At 35.7% G+C, this 20,233-nt stretch overlaps 1 protein-coding gene across 2 annotated transcripts in view; it reads left to right on the forward strand.

Annotated features, from left to right (window-relative positions):
* The window catches only part of ARHGAP15 (Rho GTPase activating protein 15), a 644,804-nt gene that overhangs the window by 317,803 nt on the left and 306,768 nt on the right, over positions 1-20,233 (forward strand). The window lies entirely within an intron of this gene.

A 20,233-nucleotide genomic window follows, 5' to 3' on the forward strand; every position in this document is an offset into this window, starting at 1 on the left:
ATTAGCTGGGCGTGGTGGCACGTGCCTGTTATCCCAGCTACTTAGGAGGTTGAGGCAAGAGAATTGCTTGAACCAGGGAGTCAGAGGTTGCAGTGAGCTGAAATCATACCACAGCATTCCAGCCTGGTTGGCAACAAAGCAAGACTCTGTCTCAGAAAAGGTAGACATCTTTGGAACCAGAGAAAACCTATTTCCCAAAGTCTTAAAAAATTATAGTATTTTGGGGGAGTCTTCTACCTGGCTGACCCCAATCTTGCAAATCATCATTTGTTTCCTGCTATTTCCCTCTGACTAAATATCAGTATACTGACATCCTAAACTTTTGAATTTAAGGAGAACTCAGTAAGTTGAGAAGAGCTGCTAATGGAATATATGTGTACATATGTATGTATATGTATATATGTACATGTATACACGCACATACACACATATGTATGTACGCTAGATGATTATTTGTACGTGTACATATATGTGTGCATTAAGAAAGATATATATGTATATACACATACATGCACACAAACATTCATACACATGACAGGGAAGAGAGAAGCTATTTATATGTGATAACATATTTGCCAAAGTTGAATTACTGAAGTCTACAAATCTAGAAATTGCATGAGAATTTAAGAGTAGAAGCACCCTTTTGAAATTAAGTCTTTATGCAAAATCCCATGCCATAATTTTCAACAACTGCTAGATACATTTACTTAGCCAGTTGTGCTAAGTTGGAGTTTAAGATTATCAATGTTGATGTCTAGAAAATGCATGGTGTATTTGTGGAGAGTTAATGCCATTTCAAAAGACTTTTCCATAATGGTACAGTTTAGAGTTATTTCATTTAAAGAATGTTTTCCTTTCATTCCTGATCATTGTCTTCTTTTATTTCATATGGTTTGAGACATAAGGTAAGATTTCAGAATTGGAATTCAGTTGGGAATATATATTTAGTGTTAATCATATAGACATTTTGTAGTACATATAAAAGAATATGTGATGCAATGACTAGTAGGTCTGGAATCTTAGATATAATTGCTGGTTCGGAGGAGACCTTAAGATGTTTCTAAAACCTGAGCTATGGAGAAAATAAAGGTTTGCAAAATGTATTTGAGAAACATTGAGGATAATGAATTCTCTGTTGAGTAACAGTCAGTTTAAAAGTATTAAGATGCTGCTGAAAAAAAAATCTTACAGATAGAACACTCACTACTTCTCTTTCGAATCTATTTTTAATTGGAAAAGACAATTATTTTTCTACTTTGAGCTTAAACTCAACCCTGCTTAAAAACAAGGGAGGCCAGGAGTAGTGGCTCATGCCTGTAATCCCAGCACTTTGGGAGGCCAAGGCGGGTGGATCACCTGAGGTCAGGAGTTCAAGACCAGCCTGGCCAATATGGTGAAACCCTGTCTCTACTAAAAATACAAAAATTAGCCGGGCGTGGTGGTGGGCACCTGTAATCCCAGCTACTCGGGAGGCTGAGGCACAAGAATTGCTTCAACCCGGGAGGCAGTGAGCCAAGATTGCACCACTGCACTCCAGCCTAGGCGACAGAGCAAGACTCTGTCTCAAAAAAAAAAAAAAGGAAGAGATACATGATTTATTCTATTCATTTCAAAATCTAACTAATTGTACAATGACTTCATACTCACCTTTTACTTTGTAGTTGAAAAAAATAGAAAATACGAAACATTTACCGTGCAGGAGGCACTGTTCCAAGTGCATGTCTTATAGCAATACATTTAATCCTCTCACCAATCCTATGAGGTAGATACTATTAGTAACCCTATCTTATAGACAAGAAAACTGAGACATGAAGAACTAAGGTAATTTGTACAAAGACAATTTATGGAGACCTATTTCAAACCCAAGCAGTCTTATTTTAGAGCCTGTACTTTTAATCATTACCCTATAACAAAGCAAACAAGTAAAAGGTAAACTTAGTTTATATCAAACTTAGACTTGGATAGAAATATTACGTTAAAAATAAGATTCATAGAAATCAGTAAACTTGAATCAGGACCCGAAAACATATTGGCAAAAATAATTAAAACTGGGTGTTTTCTTTCAATTTTGATTTCACTATTAAAATAATAATTTAATCTTTAACACTAGCTCTAATTTTGGAAAATGATTCTTTTCCGTATCTTGGTATGTATAGTTGTAAGCCTTTTTTTTAGGGCCAGTATGTTTTTTGCAATATAGGACACAGTTAATATCCATCTATTACTTTGAATTAAGTTCATTCAATATGTATGTATTCATTTTCATTTGAAAGGCATAATGATTGACCCACCCACACAATATCAAATTAGACCATGCATTTGAAATAGTGATTGACATATTTTATATTTGATGCTTTGTAAAATATATTTTTTCAAGTAGGAAATACCCTGTGTGAAACCCCTCTGATCTCAGTCCTAGATTTGAACACCCAAACTTAGGTTTCTTAAAACTTGCATTTGCTTTTATGTCACCCTTTGGAGATTAAATAATTATATAGAATCAGAGACTCAACAGTATCCTCTTCCTTATTAGTAGTCTAAGCACAAGCTTTAGTGTCAGTTTTCTGCCTTTGGCTTCCTGTGCCCTTGATGTTCCCATAAGTTTTGCCGCCAAGATTGTAGACAGATAAAGCCAGAATTACTTTTTTAAAAGGCATGTGAACATCATTAGCAGCTAACAGGTGGTCATTTCATTGTCCAGTTTGTCTATATAACATGGGAAAAATATGTTCTCTCAATGAGTGAATTCAGAAAGTTATGTTTACATATACTTTCCTTTTAAAAAATATGATTCTAACCTGCCAACACTATTAAGAACTAATCAGATATTTTAAGATATCAGTTGAGTCTAACAGACAAGAAGCCAGAAAATTTAATGCAAGGGCCAAATCACTGTGGGAAACTCAGGACACCAGCCTGGGATGAGAGTAGGAGAGCAGCTCTCCAGGGAGGGCTGTTATGGAAAGTGGAGAGTCAATCAAAGAAGATGTGAACATATTTCTCTGAGGCAAGAGAATCGTCTTCCACTGACAGCGAAGAGGGGGAAGGCCCAAATATAATAAATCTTGCATCAGATAACCTTGGCGAGGTTTCTTAACTTTTCTGAGCTTTACTTTCCACATCTATAAAAATGGGTCTAATACTGTCCTTAAAGGATCGTGTGAGAATTTGAAGTTAGACACTTAAGTACTTAGCTCACAGCAGGCACTCAGTAAGTAGGAGCTCTTATTATCCTCCATGTCCCCAAGCAGACAGCACTGAGACAGGGCTTGAGCCTAGTGGTGGTGGACAAAAGACTGGAGCAGGGCATAAAAGCTTGCCATCCTACTCCCTGAGTGTACGAAAGGTAGAAAAAGGGTGCCAGAATTGGATATGGGAGTCATAGCTGCAAAAAATCTCAGTACGAGCACCTGGTCTTTCCCCTGGCAACTCCCATGTCAAAGGGGCAGGTAGGGCATTCTTGGAAGCAGCACACCAGGCAACAGTATAAAGGAGCCAAGAAACACTCTTGATTCTCCTAAACCCAGAAGAGCATGCAATTCAGAAGTTCAAGTTGATGGGAAGGATTCAGCATTAGCCATCTCACTACTCTTTTACACAAAGTTCTAGTTTATTCATTCATACACACATCAATTCTTTTTTATGAAGAAATACAACTAAAGGCATACAACTAAAATTCTTGATTTCACTCATCTGTGCTTTCAGTTTTTAAAAAATAACTTTTGTATGTAGGTTATGCTTTAGTAGTAATATATCTCATACCTATCAATTGCTAAACTGTAAAATCCATGAGTGTGGAGACCGTGGATAACTTGAATACAAAACTGACACTTTAGTATTAGAAATAAGCACCCTGAAATGAACATGAGTTAGAAGACTGAAGTCAAAAGGTAAGAGAGCTAAAAGGAAATGGGTTTTCCTTCAGCTGTCTCTTGATTAAGTTATCATAAAAAACAAATGTGTTCTGGGTGAAATCATAAATGCATTTGGATGTGGATTTCCCAAATCTACATTCTCTTAATGACATGTGCAATAAGGGTATATGTAATATGTTTCTGATAATTAGAGTATGTGTATTTAAATGTGTGTTTCCCAATTCCATATCCCCTTAATGATGTGTGCAATAAAACAACAGAAAGAAATAAATTAAAAAACTTGAATTGAGAGAGTTACACAATAAAAATTAAAATGCTATGGACTTTTAACTTGTCTTTGTTTAGAAAATTTGCCTGCAAAGTATCATGACCATGCCAAGTGATGAAAACAAGTTTGATAGAGAAAACAGTAATTTTTTGTACTAATCTAAATAATTATAATACTGGTCTTCTACAACTATAAGTAGGCTATGTTCTCAAAATCCAATTGTAAATTGGTTGCTTAGACCTGGTACATTTTCACAAGGAAACCATGTACGAAGCCACAAAAGCACACTTGAACCTTCTGCAGTCACTTAGAATGTTGTTTCTAGGGAACAACTCATTCTGAATTTGCTGCACCTCTGGCCCTGAGAGCTAAGACTTCCCAGTAGCATTGCTTTCGATCTAGTTTCCGCTCTAGATCCCCACTTCTGTACCGGCTCCACCAAAGCAATTAGGAGACTCAGAATGGCTTTTGCTAGGATTCTGGTGAGCCCTGAAAGTCCCCAGTAGTGGCAGGGAGGGAATTTAAAGCCTCCGAGCCAGAAGAAATCGTAGAAAAAGGAGAGAATTGAGGACTGGGTAGGCAGTTTTCGTAGCATTAATGGGAAGTGAGTCCTTAGCAAGACAGATGTTCTTTGTAAAAAGTATGTGTAATGACAGATTAAGTCTGGAATTGTCCCAAATATAAACATTTGATGAATCTAGGTGGTGTATAGGCAAGTGATCATGATCCTATTGCTTCATTTTTGTGTGTGTGTTTGAAAAGTTCTCCAATTAAAAACTGAAGTAAACACACAGACCCACACAAAATTAGGTATGTCCATGTGCCTAATTCAATGAAAGAATATACATATTTTCTAATTATGACTTGAACCTTTCAAAGAAAGATCAAATTTTCTGAATATAGGTTACATTAAGACCTCTTGACATGAAACATTGATAACTCATTGTTTTCCTATTTTTCCTCCAAAACTGATATATTTTTTTCCTGTGACCATTGAGACCTTTCTGGGAACTATGTAATTAAGAAAACTTGTAAGATATTTATTATTATCCAAAATTAAAAAGTCACACGAGTTTCTTGGATAAATATGTAATTATCAATTGTTAAAACACATACTGTGAAGCCTGTTCTGGAGGCTTATATAAATACGTATTTTAAAGCCTTTTCTTATTAAGAATTTTGTATAAAACAGTCTAATGCTGCCAATGTATGAAAATAATAAGATGAACAAGCCATCTGCCAAGAAAATGAAACCAGTATTAAAATTGCACAGATAAACCATATCTAGTTATGAAGAAATGGAAGAGCTCTTTCCTGGAAACAACAAAAAAGTCATAATATTTGTGTAGAATATCATGGGTTATTATATTACCAAGAGGACAAAGTTTTCTGATTTGGGTGAGATGGTCACTCACCTTTTTTTTTTTTTTTCAAAATAACTAGTGCCACTCTAGTACCAGTTTTATTCAAAACCCTCTTGAGAAAAATATTGAGCTAAAATGTGGAAACAAATCACTTCATATTACTGTACTTACAAGACAGACAATATCTAAAGGATAGTTGAGTGTCACTTTTCAGTTGTTTTTCACAGGTTAAGAGTTACTTATTTCAAAATATTTCAGTTGGTAAAGAAAAAAATTGAAAAATTGTAAATGAAATTTATGTTGTTAAAGCTGCAAGATGTAAACACCATGAGAGGAAAAGAGTAAAAATTAGACACACTTGATAGTCAAGCATCCACATTAATTTATCAGAATAGTATTATGCGTGAAGGTCCCAGGCTTCACTATGGCCCTGTGTGACTCTAGCCATTGTTCTGACATATGTTCCCAAGCAGCAGTACCTACTTTTTCTGGGACCCATAGATTGCACTTTCTTCAAAACATTCAGTTTTCAATGAATCATTTGATAAGAGGACTTCCTTATGAGCTGAGCAAAGAATGTCCTGATTAATCTCTTCTTTCCCATCTAAGGGGCTGATCTCGCCCTCTGACCTTTGGATGTCCATTGTCATGTATCTCATAGCATCAGCTACTCTGAAAGTCCATCTAACCCTCTCAGTGCTCAAGCACTAGATCACCCTATCTTCCTTCTGACCCTGGCAGTAACACCATGAGCATATTTCCCCTTAGATGAACTGCATTTAATCAATTTCTGATTTCATTAGGTCAAATGGCATCTTGCTTTCAATAATAGGGCAAATCCAGAGGGCTCTTTGCTCTAACTCTCAAGCAATATTTTATTGGCATTAATACACTACTGTGATTGTAAATAAAAGAAAAAAGAGGGTCTTTGGTATCCTCAGAAAGTATCCTTTTGTTTATTCCTTTACTTTAAAATGGGCGTATATTAATGTTTTCTTATAAAGTTAGGAATATAATCATCATTCATTGTTGTCACAGCAGATTTAAAGAATCTTTGCTAAAGATGACATTTAAGCATTTAAGGCATTTGTACAGTGAATCCCCTGTGCAGAGCAAAACATTATTTTGAATGCAAATGATCACCTCTTTCTGTATACAGGATTTATTTGGTCAATTCCTTTTTGTTTCTGAAGTATGGTAACTTATGCTACTTTCCTTCAAAATTCTAAGAAAGTAATTTGCTTTTTGATGAATTTATTTGAATGTCCCAAATGGGCCTAATAACATGCTTGGGGGGGAAAAAAAACTCCATTGTTAACACGTAGAATCTTTGAGATTTTCTTGTAAGATAAGTTTCTTATTACTCATAGTATAGCCCTCACTAATGTAAGCAAAATCAGGTATTGCTTTCACCCAAAAGTATTAGATGAACCCAAAAATACCAGAAGTTTTCATCAAACTTTAATAAAGTGAGATCTATAACATTAGGATTCTTAGCTTTCTTCAAGAAATGGCTCATGGATGACTCGAGAAACCTAAAGCAATCTGCCAATTCATCTTTCTTTGGTTATTTAAGTAGTACCTGAAATCAGTCGTTCCTGCTGCCCAATTTTCCTAATGTAAATAAATATACCCTATTTGTATACAAAATTAATTAACCTAAAAACTTAGAGGACTAGATAGGAAATGCCATAACCAAGTAGAAAATATAGGACTGGGATTTTGCCATCAGATAAGGTCTTCTCCAAAATTGAAGTCAAAGATTAAAAACAATTACTTTTTTTTTTTTTTTTTTTTTTTTTTGAGAAGGAGTCTCACTCTGTCACACATGCTGGAGTGCAATGGCATGGTATTGGCTCACTACAACCTCCGCCTCCCAAGTTCAAGTGATTCTCCTGCCTCAGCCTCCCGAGTAGCTGGGACTACAGGCGCGTGCAACACCACGCCTGGCTAATTTTTGTATTTTTAGTAAAGATGGGATTTCACTCTGTTGGCCAGGCTGGTATCCACCTCCTCACCTCATGATCCGCCCACCTTGGCCTCCCAAAGTGCTGGGATTACAGGCGTGAGCCGCTGCGCCCAGCCAGATTAAGAACAATTTCTAATGACTGCATTGGAATTACTGCTCTTGGAATTAGAGTCCAAGTTTCTGTATAGAAAGCTCATTATGATCTGTGCCCCTTCTCCAGTTTTTTTTCATCATTCCGTGACCCATAATTTATGTTCCAGGTAAATAGTCCCTATAATACCTGATGCACACTGCTACATGCTGACTTTTACCTTGAAATCAGGGTTATCTCTTTACAAAGCTAACATCCTTTAGGACTCAGCCCAGATCATACTTCCCAATATTCCCATCATCCATTCTAACACACTATTTTATTTGAAAGAGTTACTGTGATTCATAGTTATTCTTGCAGCTCTTCTGTGGGCTCTGACTTTGAATTTTCAAGGTTCTATTGGAGGCAATAAAAGAAAAAGAAACTCTGTAATATATAAAAAATAATTACAGTAATTTTGATTATTTTTAGAAGACTGAGAATACTTTTCTCTAGTGTCAGCTTATTTGTAAAAATCCAGTTTAACACAAAAGTTATAAAAGTATTAGCCCTCAGAACCCTGTTCAAAAGGTCGTATGAGACTGTGTAAGAAATTTGAGTCTGAGAGTCAGAAAATTTGAGTACAGTTCTTAACTCCAAGATATACAGCCATATGACTTTGACAAGTTTCTTGAGTTTCCTGAAATTGCGTTTCCAGATAAATATAATATATATTTTATATAATTATAAAATACTATAAATATAAATGTTGATTATCTAAAAAGATAATATATGTATTTGATCTAGAGAAAATGTATATAGTGGATCTAAAATATATCAAATAACTTTGTAGATTATATATTATGATATAAAATGATTTCCTTCTGGGTGAATTCTGAGTAAAATAATCATAACTTTGTTTACTATAAATCTGCCAATTTAGAAATATAGCAAGAATGTACTTTTGCAACTGTTTAAACAGTTGCCAAAACACAGAATAAATAAATGCATAATTTTTTGAAGGCTTAATTTCTTAATATCGTCATTATTTTATTGACTCCGGTTAACATATATCCTTTTGCCTTTTGTTTTCTTTTTTTTTTATTTATTATTATTATACTTTAAGTTTTAGGGTACATGTGCACAATGTGCAGGTTAGTTACATATGTATACATGTGCCATGCTGGTGCGCTGCACCCACTAACTCGTCATCTAGCATTAGGTATATCTCCCAATGCTATCCCTCCCCTCTCCCCCCACCCCACAACAGTCCCCAGAGTATGATGTTCCCCTTCCAGTGTCCATGTGTTCTCATTGTTCAATTCCCACCTATGAGTGAGAATATGCGGTGTTTGGTTTTTTGTTCTTGCGATAGTTTACTGAGAATGATGATTTCCAATTTCATCCATGTCCCTACAAAGGACATGAACTCATCATTTTTTATGGCTGCATAGTATTCCATAGTGTATATGTGCCACATTTTCTTAATCCAGTCTATCATTGTTGGACATCTGGGTTGGTTCCAAGTCTTTGCTATTGTGAATAATGCCGCAATAAACATACGTGTGCATGTGTCTTTATAGCAGCATGATTTATAGTCCTTTGGGTATATACCCAGTAATGGGATGGATGGGTCAAACGGTATTTCTAGTTCTAGATCCCTGAGGAATCACCACACTGACTTCCACAATGATTGAACTAGTTTACAGTCCCACCAACAGTGTAAAAGTGTTCCTATTTCTCCACATCCTCTCCAGCACCTGTTGTTTCCTGGCTTTTTAATGATTGCCATTCTAACTGGTGTGAATACCTTTTGTTTTCTTAAGGGATCCTAAGTGTCATGGGGAAGAAATGTTCAGTTCTGCCATTCCTGAGTGTGAGCCTGATATGATGGCAATCTCTAGAGATTAAAGTTTGTCAAGTGTCTGTTGCCATTTCCATTCTTATAGAAAATAGTAAAATAATACAAGAGTAGAATTTTAACAGAGAGTTATGTAAATTCACTTAAAAGCAAGGAAAGATTTTATTTAATTTTAATGTTTTAAATAATACATATTAGAATCAAGTCAGTGTCATGAAGCGTCTGGTGATAAAAAGATGGCTTTTGCTGACTAAAGTAAACATATTATACAAATCACATGGATATTGAGCCACTTATAAGGAGTAAACTGAAAACCACTGAAAGTCTGGTCTCACCAAACTATAGTGTATTGATCAGCTGGCAAGGGATGCCCACCATGTTCACTGTATCAAAAGGATTGTGATATCTGAGTTCTGGGGAGTAATCCTAGCTGACCTAGCTTCAGTCACTAGCTTAAACCAGAACCACTCTATTCCATTAGACTGCAAGTGCATGGAGGTATAAGCCAAGAACTTCTGCTAATTACCCCTCCCTATCCCCATCACTCAGAACAGAGTCTGAAACCTAGTGTGTTGTTCAGAATTATTAGCTCGGCTCAAAAGTCATTGCGGTTTTGCCATTTTTTAAACCTCATTTACTTTTGCACCAACTAATAAATGTCTGAGTGAGTGAGGAAAGTGACTGAGAGCATGACAGGGGAACCCTGAAGAAACACTTACAAATTTTATGCATAAGGAATGAAGGGAAAGGCTGAACTGTGAGGCACTGTCCTGTTGATGGGTGTTTTGGTTTGGGTTCCTCCAGAAGCAGTCCCTGAGACAAAGATTTGAGTGCAGGTAATATATTTGGAAGTGATCCCTGGACACACATAGGTAGGGGCTGGCAGAATACAGCCAGGGAAGAGAACATACCTATGAAGGAGAATAAAAGGTTTATGGAGTTTAATGCTGCTGTGGAACTCTAGCAGTTTTTCAGATGCAGAAACAAGGAATGACAGAGGAGAGCATGGATAGACTTTCGTACAAGAAGGAAAGAACCATAGAGCATAAAATATTTGAAGAGCACAATAGATTGGTGAGGCTGGAATGTGCAAAACATTGGGGCAACAACTGGAGATCAGGTTGGAAATGAAGAGTGAACCATTGGCAAAGGGTCTTGCACGGAATGCTAAAAAATTAGGACTTTTCACTATAAATAATGGGAGCCTAGTGAAAGACTTCGATGCAGGCAAGAGACATGAACAGATTTGATTTTTAGAGTAATAATTTTGGGGAAAATGTGGAGAATGGCAGAGATAGGTAGCACAGAGTGAGAGATCAGAGGTAAAGAGATGAATTCAGAGACTATTAGAGTAGACCAAGTACCATATGCTGCAGGCCCAAACTAGGCAGTAGGAATAGGTGAAGAAGAAAGATTCCAGAGATTTCTGACGTGATATTGAAAGGTTTTCTTGACATATATTGTAAGTCTTGGCAGCTCCCAAATAACCCATTGCCTCTGTGGTTTGGAAAACAACCATCAGGATGCCAAGGAGCTAAGCAGAATCTCATTCTTTCAGGAGCCTACTAGATTCTTGTTACTCTATACATAACCCATGGACCAACAATGACAATATCACCTAGGAGCTTGTTAGGAAATATGGCCTCTCCAGCCCAACCCCAAACCTACTGAACTGAATCTGCATTTTAACAGGTGATTCCCATGCACATTAAAATTTGAAAAAAAAAATTACCATATGACATAAATAACTTCTTTAAAGAGGTTTTTGAAAGTCCAGAGCCAGAGGGTGGCCTTTGGGACTTTGACAAAAGACCTACTCATATGGAAGAGCTATCTTGTCGGCCTTTGTGTAAAATAACCCAACCCTGCATATGATTATTATATTGGTCATGCTATGACAATGCATGATTTTGAATGGCGGCTATTTAATCTCACCAATCCCTTTCAACCCATGATTACAGACTAAATGAGAAAGAACCAAGACTTAACACTGCCTTGTAACTTTTGCCTGTGCCACACCTAAGTCAGAAACTCTGAACTCCCATATCAAAAAGTCAACAGTCCCAGCCAAAGAACAGCAAAAATATCAAACAATGATTCTGAGCCTAAACTACCCTCACCAAAACAGACAGACAAGAAACCAAAGCTCCAAGCAAATCTCTGGAAATTATCCATTAATTCCCTGGATAGCTCAATGTGCAAAATCCATCTGAAATTCTACTTATCCCTTATCTTCCATTTGACTCTTCTTTTGGGAACACATAATCTCAAATGTAGCCTCTTTTTGTTATTTCCCTTCTCCAGCAAGAGTAATAGTATTTGATTGCTTAAATTTCTTTATTTTTATGTTGTTCTTGAGTACTTGAATTCATTTCCCATTGGCATTTCAGGTTAGATGTTAAAATTCTGGATAAGCAGCAACGTAGCTGTTTTACTCATAGACTAAGTTTATTTGCTGCACATGCCAAAATAATCAAGGCCCACCAGGCTGCACTTCAGTCAAGCTGTTTAGAAAAATTGCAAAGAAAACACAAGTAGGCCCACAATTTAGTTATCAAAAAATAGAGGAAAGATTCAAAATAAAGTCTGATCTCTTAGTAGGGTAAGATTTCACTTACTGGGAAGAACTGATAATGATTATTTCTGAAATAAAACCTCATTTTTTTTTCATGTCTACCTTTTTTTAATTATAGGAAATGGAAACCAAAATGGGCAAATGATCATTCTTTTCTCAGTAAGAATCTTTCTCATAAATTTGCCCCTAAAATGTCCAGTCTTTTAAAAATGTTTTGGACAGTAATGAGACAGATCTGAAAGAGATGCCTTAAAATTTTAGTAGTGCCTAGATTCACTTCATTTATTTACCTTTCTTACTTTAAGACAGCTTACATAAGAATAATTAATCTGTTTTTTTCCTAGTGAGTACCTGGGTTTGTTATTGAGGTTTCATAATTAATCTTTTTTTTTCCTAGTAGGTACCTGGATTTATTACTGGGGTTTCATGCTTTTTTTTTTAAATCAGGCATAACCATAACTGATTTCCACAGAAGGATTTGGCTGAAGACCCATAGAATTTTTGCTTAACTCATTTTTATTGAACAAAATCCAGAATTTTAGTCAAGAAGCATTAGATATTAATCACAAAAGAATGGGGTCATTAAAATTTCCTTTACCTTCCAGAACTGCAGGTCATTATGGAATCATAAGAAGCAGTGAGCTCACTTAATCTTTACAATTACATAAAAGTGATTATTTTCTTAAGTCTTACAAGAACCTCTTAACTATTACTTGAAGAGCATGTTGGAATATTAGAACATCTGTGTTGTGTTATTATAGATGTGACTTGTGAATTAAAAAAAAAAAATTCTCTGACTCAAAACTCTTAGAAGTTACCCTTTCCAGCTTGAGTAGTTTTAATTGTTTAACACAGTTTGGGAGTATATATTTTTTACCTGGCAAGTAGAGACCTTGTTGCTGAAATATAAATTCCAGTATCATTTCTTAATTATTACACTCTCAACTTTATAGAAAATCAGAGGAACTTCACAGGTTCTAAAGATTAGGAAAAAAAGAAGAAGAAAATTAGAGAAGAAATGCAATTTTTTTTTTACTGCAGTTAAGAATAACAGTTGGTGGCAATTTAAGGTGAGTCAGTTTAGGGAAAAACTGAGACAAATCCGTCCTCTAAATTACTGTTGCCTGTCTCCATCCTTTTCTTGTAACCACTTCTCATCTTTGACTTTGAAACCCAACAGTTTAAACTTGGTTCTTATTTCAGTGGGCTAATCCCCTTTCATAAATCTTGCTCAAGAGCTGAAATAATTTGCACATCATTTAAAGAGTATTTGCTTTGAAATATTCACCTCAAGCCCTTTTGTATATCCTCTCTCTCTAAAGATTTGTAGTATTTGTTTTGTTCTCTGAGGTATAAAAGACCTGGATAAACTTTATTCCTGTTGTTTCAAGATTAGTTAACGAAAATGCATATTAATTCAGCAGGGACGGAAACAAACCTCAGTAAAGATGATCATACATTCGCCTCTCGGGGATAGCAAAGTACAAAATGTCAGTCTTCAAATCTCCTTGGACTTGCTCAAAAGAGCATTCGGGGATTTAAATTTCCAGAATATGTCTACAAATGTATTTTCTTTGTTGTGGAGAACAGAAGCTATACTGACTATTTTTCCCCAGAAAATTGATTCTAATTTGTGTTTGAACAAAAATTAAGCTATCTAGAAAGTAGCACTTCAAGAAGACAGAGGAAAACTGCCACTGAAAAGGTAAATTTAACATTAAAAATTATATACCTGATAAGCCACTAAATTTTTAATTTGTCATCAGATCCCAAATCCCAAGATAGTTTCACAGAATATTCGTATTTTTTTCTATGAAAAAATTAGAATTGAAAGGACCTCAGAAAATCAAAAGTAGACATATTTAGATAGGGTTAAATGTTCCTTTGCATTTATAAGCTCAAATTTTAAAGTTTGTTGGTCAGCTCAGAAAAAAATACCAATTTCTCTAGATAATATATTTGTTTCATATGTTAAGATGTGCCCTGTGTTTTTCTTAAACTGAAAATGACCATAAACTTTTGGCACTTAAGTGCTTATCCGGAAATGACTAAGTGGATTCAGGAGTAATAAATCACTCATATGGATCCAGCCACCCACAGTCTTGTTCCACTTCTCTTCTTTACAAGTGTAGTAATAGACATTTCCACAGTCCTCAGGGTGCCAAACTTTGCACCGTTAGGAAAATCTGCAAGTAGCTTGATTTATCTTCCTCACTCAGTTAGCTAAGACCCAACTAACTAAAAATCAGCAGGAATGAACTTGACTTGTTAAACTTTTTTAATAGGGAGATGCAACAATTACAACTTTCCTCCTTTGCCACTTCAATTTACATTGGATGTGAAGCCCCTGGTGAAAAATATTCAGATGAGATCTCAAATTATAGGTGCATGGCTGGATGATGCTGACTCTAGGTTTTCATTATACACAGAGGATCGTCTGCTGTTTGCAATTAATCCAGACACAATCCTCTTGGTACTTTGGGAGGAATGCAGAAGAAATAGCCATTTTATAAGTTGTAAACTCCTAAATTACCCTAAATTAGAGACACTATTAATCGAACACTTAGATATAGATAGGATCTGCTTATCGTGTAGGCTCATCTTCCCCCGATGGAGAAATCAATTAAATATTTAGGATGTGGAATACCTTCCAGGTTGGATAATGCATTTCATTTAAATTATGGCCCTCTAACCCGAAACATTAAAGGGAATCTTAACGGATGGAAGCACATTACTGTCTCTTGGATTGGGCGCATTAACACTTTAAAAATGAATGTGCTTCCCAGGATTTCCTATTTGTTCCACCAGCTGCCTGTCGATGTGCCAGATAAACAGTTTAAGGATAAGTATGTAAAAGATGCATGTGTAACTTTCTGTGTGCTGAGGTGCACCCTTGTAGCAAGAGTCCTCAACTGTGGCCCCTTTGGATTTTTTTTTTTTTTTTTTTGTCTCAATGCTGTAGCAGTCTAAAATGAGAGGGCTTATTTGATCATAGGAGAGTAGGAGGGAAAGCCAACAAAAGATGTAATTAGACTTCTCACAAAGGTTCTCTCTGTGTTTAATCTTTTATCATTTCTACCTATAATTTATCCTAATAAATAGTGATTATTACTAGAAAATATTGGGATGATATAATAGAATTCAAAATAAGCATAAGCTTTCCCATTCTAAAAATATTTGGCATAAAGGAAATTGTTTAATTTTTACCCAAGGACAATTACTCTGTCAAATTTATGAACAGTATTGTAAGAACAGAGTTGTTATGTCTCCCATATCACGGAAGCATGGTATAGATATGGTAAATACTTTAGAGAGCTTACCAGGCTGTAGGCAGCATTCTAAGCACTTTAATGTACTCTCATTGAATTCTGTCAACCCAATGCAGCTCAGTCACATTATTATCATCCCCATTTTATCTATTAAGTGACTGAGGCACTGAAAGTTTAATCAATTTACACAAAGTTAACATAATTAAGAAGTAGCTGAGTTAGAATTTGGAACCAAGCAGTCTAACTTCACAGCCTGGAACCACAAACCACTGTGTAGCTGCCGGCTTCTGCATTGAGGTTGATGGTTTCTGCAATTTACTAGCTCTACAAACTTTGAGCCAGTCACTTAACCTCACTAAGCTACTGTTTTATAATCTTAAAAATGTCAATAATAATAGTATCTACCTCACAGAGTTGCTTGGAAGCATAAATTAGATTAAGTAATGTGACGTTTATAGCATTGTCTGGGAGAATGTAAGTACTCAATAAATGTTAATCATAACGTTAGTACAAGTATTTTCTTCCATAGTATTTTGAAAAGTTCTCCTAATTTGGTTAAGAAAATGTTATCTTAAAGATAAATGATTGAAATTCCTAGAGATTAATGTATTTTCCAAAATGTCCTTGGACTTATAGGGGAAAAATAGTATATTGAGTGCCTTACAGAAGGCTATAAACTTCCTGAACCATAAGTCTGTTTTCATTCATTTTCCATTTATAAAAGTCTTGATTCACTATTAACATAATACATAACATAAGTATATCATATTAGCTTACTGAGTGAAAACAAATTTATCCAATCAGAAAAAAAAAAAAAAAAGATGTTAAAGATAGGGGTCAATTTCTTTGTTTCCAGAGACAGACTTTTCATACCAAATCTGATAGAACACATGCTTCAGAAGGGAGCAGAAAACTCAGCTAACTGGTATAATTATGTAACTCAAATGGTCATATTGAGAGGGTTAAACTTTGGCAATAGAATGTGGAAATACAAAGTTCAATGAAGTTGTAGGAATTTAACTGAAAAGAAATTACTTATCAGCATTTTGATGGGGAATAAGCAAACAAAAGAAACAAATTGGTTCTTTCAAAGTTGGGTGGAAAGAATGTTCCAGAAGCCTTCGTTAGTAATCACCATCATTGAGAGGCCCTGAGGATTCGTATTTGTAGTAATTGATACCTAGTTCTCATGCTCAAGTAGGAAGACAACTGGTATTTATGGGCTTGTCAAGAAAGGAATTAGTTGGAATTCCTTTTTTCTACTCCATCTTTCACTAGTCTTTATTGAGCCAAGTTTATAGTAAGTTAGGGGTGAATCATACAGATACCTTTACTCTTTCAATATGTTAAAAAAACAATTGGGATAAAAAGAGAATCTGATATTTTAAACACCAAGCAATGTGTTTTATTTGGCTGGGAATACAGTCTGATGGGCAATCACTGTATATTTATCTGTTTGCTTGTTTATTTGGAAGTCCTACCAGTGGAGTAAAGCTCCTCATCTATTGAGCTCTGCTCTTCCTCCACTGAACAGATAGAAAGGAAAGGCCTTAGACAGAATTATAATAAAGGTGTATGAGGCAACTCAGGCTCAACCAGAAAGATCAGCCAATGAACTCTGAAAACCAACAAACATGCAAGTTGCACAGAGCAATACTCCTCCTAATATTTTTCTTACGTTCATAATATGGGTGGATTAATAATTTTTCTCTGTTGTAATATATTCATAATACAAGCAGATTAACTCAGATTAAAATGCTCTATATCTGATGAATGAGGGAAGGCAAAATAGGCTCTAAAAATTGGAATGCTTATTTAGGGAACAAACAAAGATGACGTAAACTCTAAAAAGCTGGAGTACTCAGAGCAAGAACTCAGTTCACACATTCACATCACAGACATTTGTTGGGGAGTTGCTTTGTGCATGCACTGTTTTAAGCACTGGAGTTAAAGAGACTCCAAATGTTATCAATTCCACATTAACAAAGAGAGTTTGTTACTGGAAGGGGCTCTCAATCCAGACCCCAAGACAGGGTTCTTGGGCCTCGCGCAAGAAAGAATCTGAGGTGAGTGTCCATAGAGTAAAGCAAAAGCAAGATTATTAAGGAAGTAAAGGAATAAAAGAATAGCTACTCCATAGAGCAGTTTTGAGGGCTGCTGGTTGGCTATTTCTATGGTGGTTTCTTGAGTATATGCTAAACAAGGTTTGGCTTATTCATTAGTTTTCAAGGAAAGAGGTGAGCAATTCCCGGAACTGAGGGCTCCTCCCCTTTTTAGACCATGCTAAAAGACATACTAAAAGACATTTAGCATGCTGATGCATTGTAGTTAGTGTATAAGGAGCAGTAAGGATGACCAAAGGTCACTTTCATTGCCATCTTGGTTTTGGTGGGATTTGGCTGGCTTCTTTACCACATCCTTTTATCAGCAAGGTCTTTGTGACCTATACCTTGTACTGACCTCCTATCTCATCCTGTGACTAAGAATATCTTAAACTCTTGGGAATGCAGCCCCAGAGGTTTTATCCTTATTTTACCCAGCCCCTATTCAAGATGGAGTTGCTCTGGTTCAAACACCTCTGACATTTATGGTCAAATTTTAAGTAGCTATTTCCCATTCTCTAACAAGTGGATTTAATTTAAAGATGAATATACATATGATGAAATACTGTTAAAATATACCTGCTTGATTTTATTAGCAAAATGAGTATACTATTCTGATGTAATTTACATGTCTAGCTCATATTGAATTTTTTAGAAATTTTGCATTTACATTAGGGCCAAACTCTCACCTATGGAGTATTAAGTATCACCATGGACCATAGTCCACCAAAGTGTTTAAAAGGAAAAAAGTTTAATCAAAATGCTCCAAGCTTGAGCCCTGGTGTCTTTTTCTTTAATCCCAAATGGTCTGGAGGCTGTCATTATTTCCTGGCTGGCCCAAGGAGGGAGGATCTGTCACTTGTTAGTAATAGACACAGTGTTGTTATTTTTTTTCTTATATCAAAATCATTTATGAATCATGAAGGCAAAGACACATGTATACAAATTCTTTATTTATTTATTCATTATTATTATTATTATTATTATTATACTTTAGGTTTTATGGTACATGTGCGCAATGTGCAGGTAAGTTACATATGTATACATGTGCCATGCTCGTGCGCTGCACCCACTAACTCGTCATCTAGCATTAGGTATATCTCCCAGTGCTATCCCTCCCCCCTCCCCCCACCCCACAACAGTCCCTGAAGTGTGATGTTCCCCTTCCTGTGTCCATGTGTTCTCATTGTTCAATTCCCACCTATGAGTGAGAATATGCGGTGTTTGGTTTTTTGTTCTTGCGATAGTTTACTGAGAATGATGATTTCCAATTTCAGCCATGTCCCTACAAAGGACATGAACTCATCATTTTTTATGGCTGCATAGTATTCCACGGTGTATATGTGCCACATTTTCTTAATCCAGCTGGAGGCATCACACTACCTGACTTCAAACTATACTACAAGGCTACAGTAACCAAAACAGCATGGTACTGGTACCAAAACAGAGACATAGATCAATGGAACAGAACAGAGCCCTCAGAAATAATGCCACATATCTACAACTATCTGATCTTTGACAAACCTGAGAAAAACAAGAAATGGGGAAAGGATTCCCTATTTAATAAATGGTGCTGGGAAAACTGGCTAGCCATATGTAGAAAGCTGAAACTGGATCCCTTCCCTACACCTTATACAAAACTTAATTCAAGATGGATTAAAGACTTAAATGTTAGACCTAAAACCATAGAAACCCTAGAAGAAAACCTAGGCATTACCATTCAGGACATAGGCATGGGCAAGGACTTCATGTCTAAAACACCAAAAGCAATGGCAACAAAAGCCAAAATTGACAAATGGGATCTAATTAAACTAAAGAGCTTCTGCACAGCAAAGGAAACTACCATCAGAGTGAACAGGCAACCTACAAAATGGAAGAAAATTTTCGCAACCTACTCATCTGACAAAGGGCTAATATCCAGAATCTACAATGAACTCCAACAAATTTACAAGAAAAAAACAAACAACCCCATCAAAAAGTGGGCGAAGGACATGAATAGACACAGTGTTAAATGACATGGAGACCTGCCATTAGGAAGCAAATATTACCCATTATTTAAGTCCAGAGGAGGGCAACTCACCTCAGTATCCAGCTGCACTGTAATAATGACGAGTCTGGGTGGTAGAGCCAGAAGCCTCAGCTTAAGTCCTGGCCCTGCCAGAACCTACATTTGGCTTGTGCAAAATTTCCTCAAGGACTGGCAGTAAGGGCTAAATAACTTAGCCCCTGAAAGTTCTAGAATAGTGTCTGGAGTATAGTAAGTTTTCATTAAATGTTGGCTATTAACATTGAGACTTCTGTTAGACCAAATATAACAGTCCATACAACTTGCAGAGTATTAAAAACAAAATGGTAAACATAAAATGACAGAGGGCAACTTAATTGGAGGTTGTAGAGAAATATTTAGAATCATTAAAAATGAAATAATTTTGAATTTTCTATTGTGTTATATACTAAAATTAGCATTAGGAAACAATGTGAAGATGTAGAGTGAAATGGCTAAACTTATTTTCATAAAGTGAAAGCATTTCCCTTCCAAAAAGAAAAAAATTGTAATCAATCTGTATATATTAGTATCAGTATGAATTAAAAAAATAAAATTTTGTATTCACCATGAGCTGTTCTAAGCATGTAGCATGTATTTTCTCATCTTCAAGACACGTTATATGTTAATTTTATATTCATTTACAGAGGAGGAAACACAGATATTTAGTTTTGGAGTCTAGATTATAACTTCAGCAGTCTAAATCAGAACACATTCTATTATACCTTTTATAGGCTTTGTATAATTTTCCTTTTTTAACTTGCCTTTAAGTTTTGTTATTATGTATAAGTAATTATGTTATTAAATTGTGTACATGTGTTTTGAAAGACAGAGAT

This window comes from Pongo pygmaeus, chromosome 11, assembly GCF_028885625.2.
Source record: "Pongo pygmaeus isolate AG05252 chromosome 11, NHGRI_mPonPyg2-v2.0_pri, whole genome shotgun sequence".
In the NCBI taxonomy this organism is placed as follows: Eukaryota; Metazoa; Chordata; class Mammalia; order Primates; family Hominidae; genus Pongo; species Pongo pygmaeus.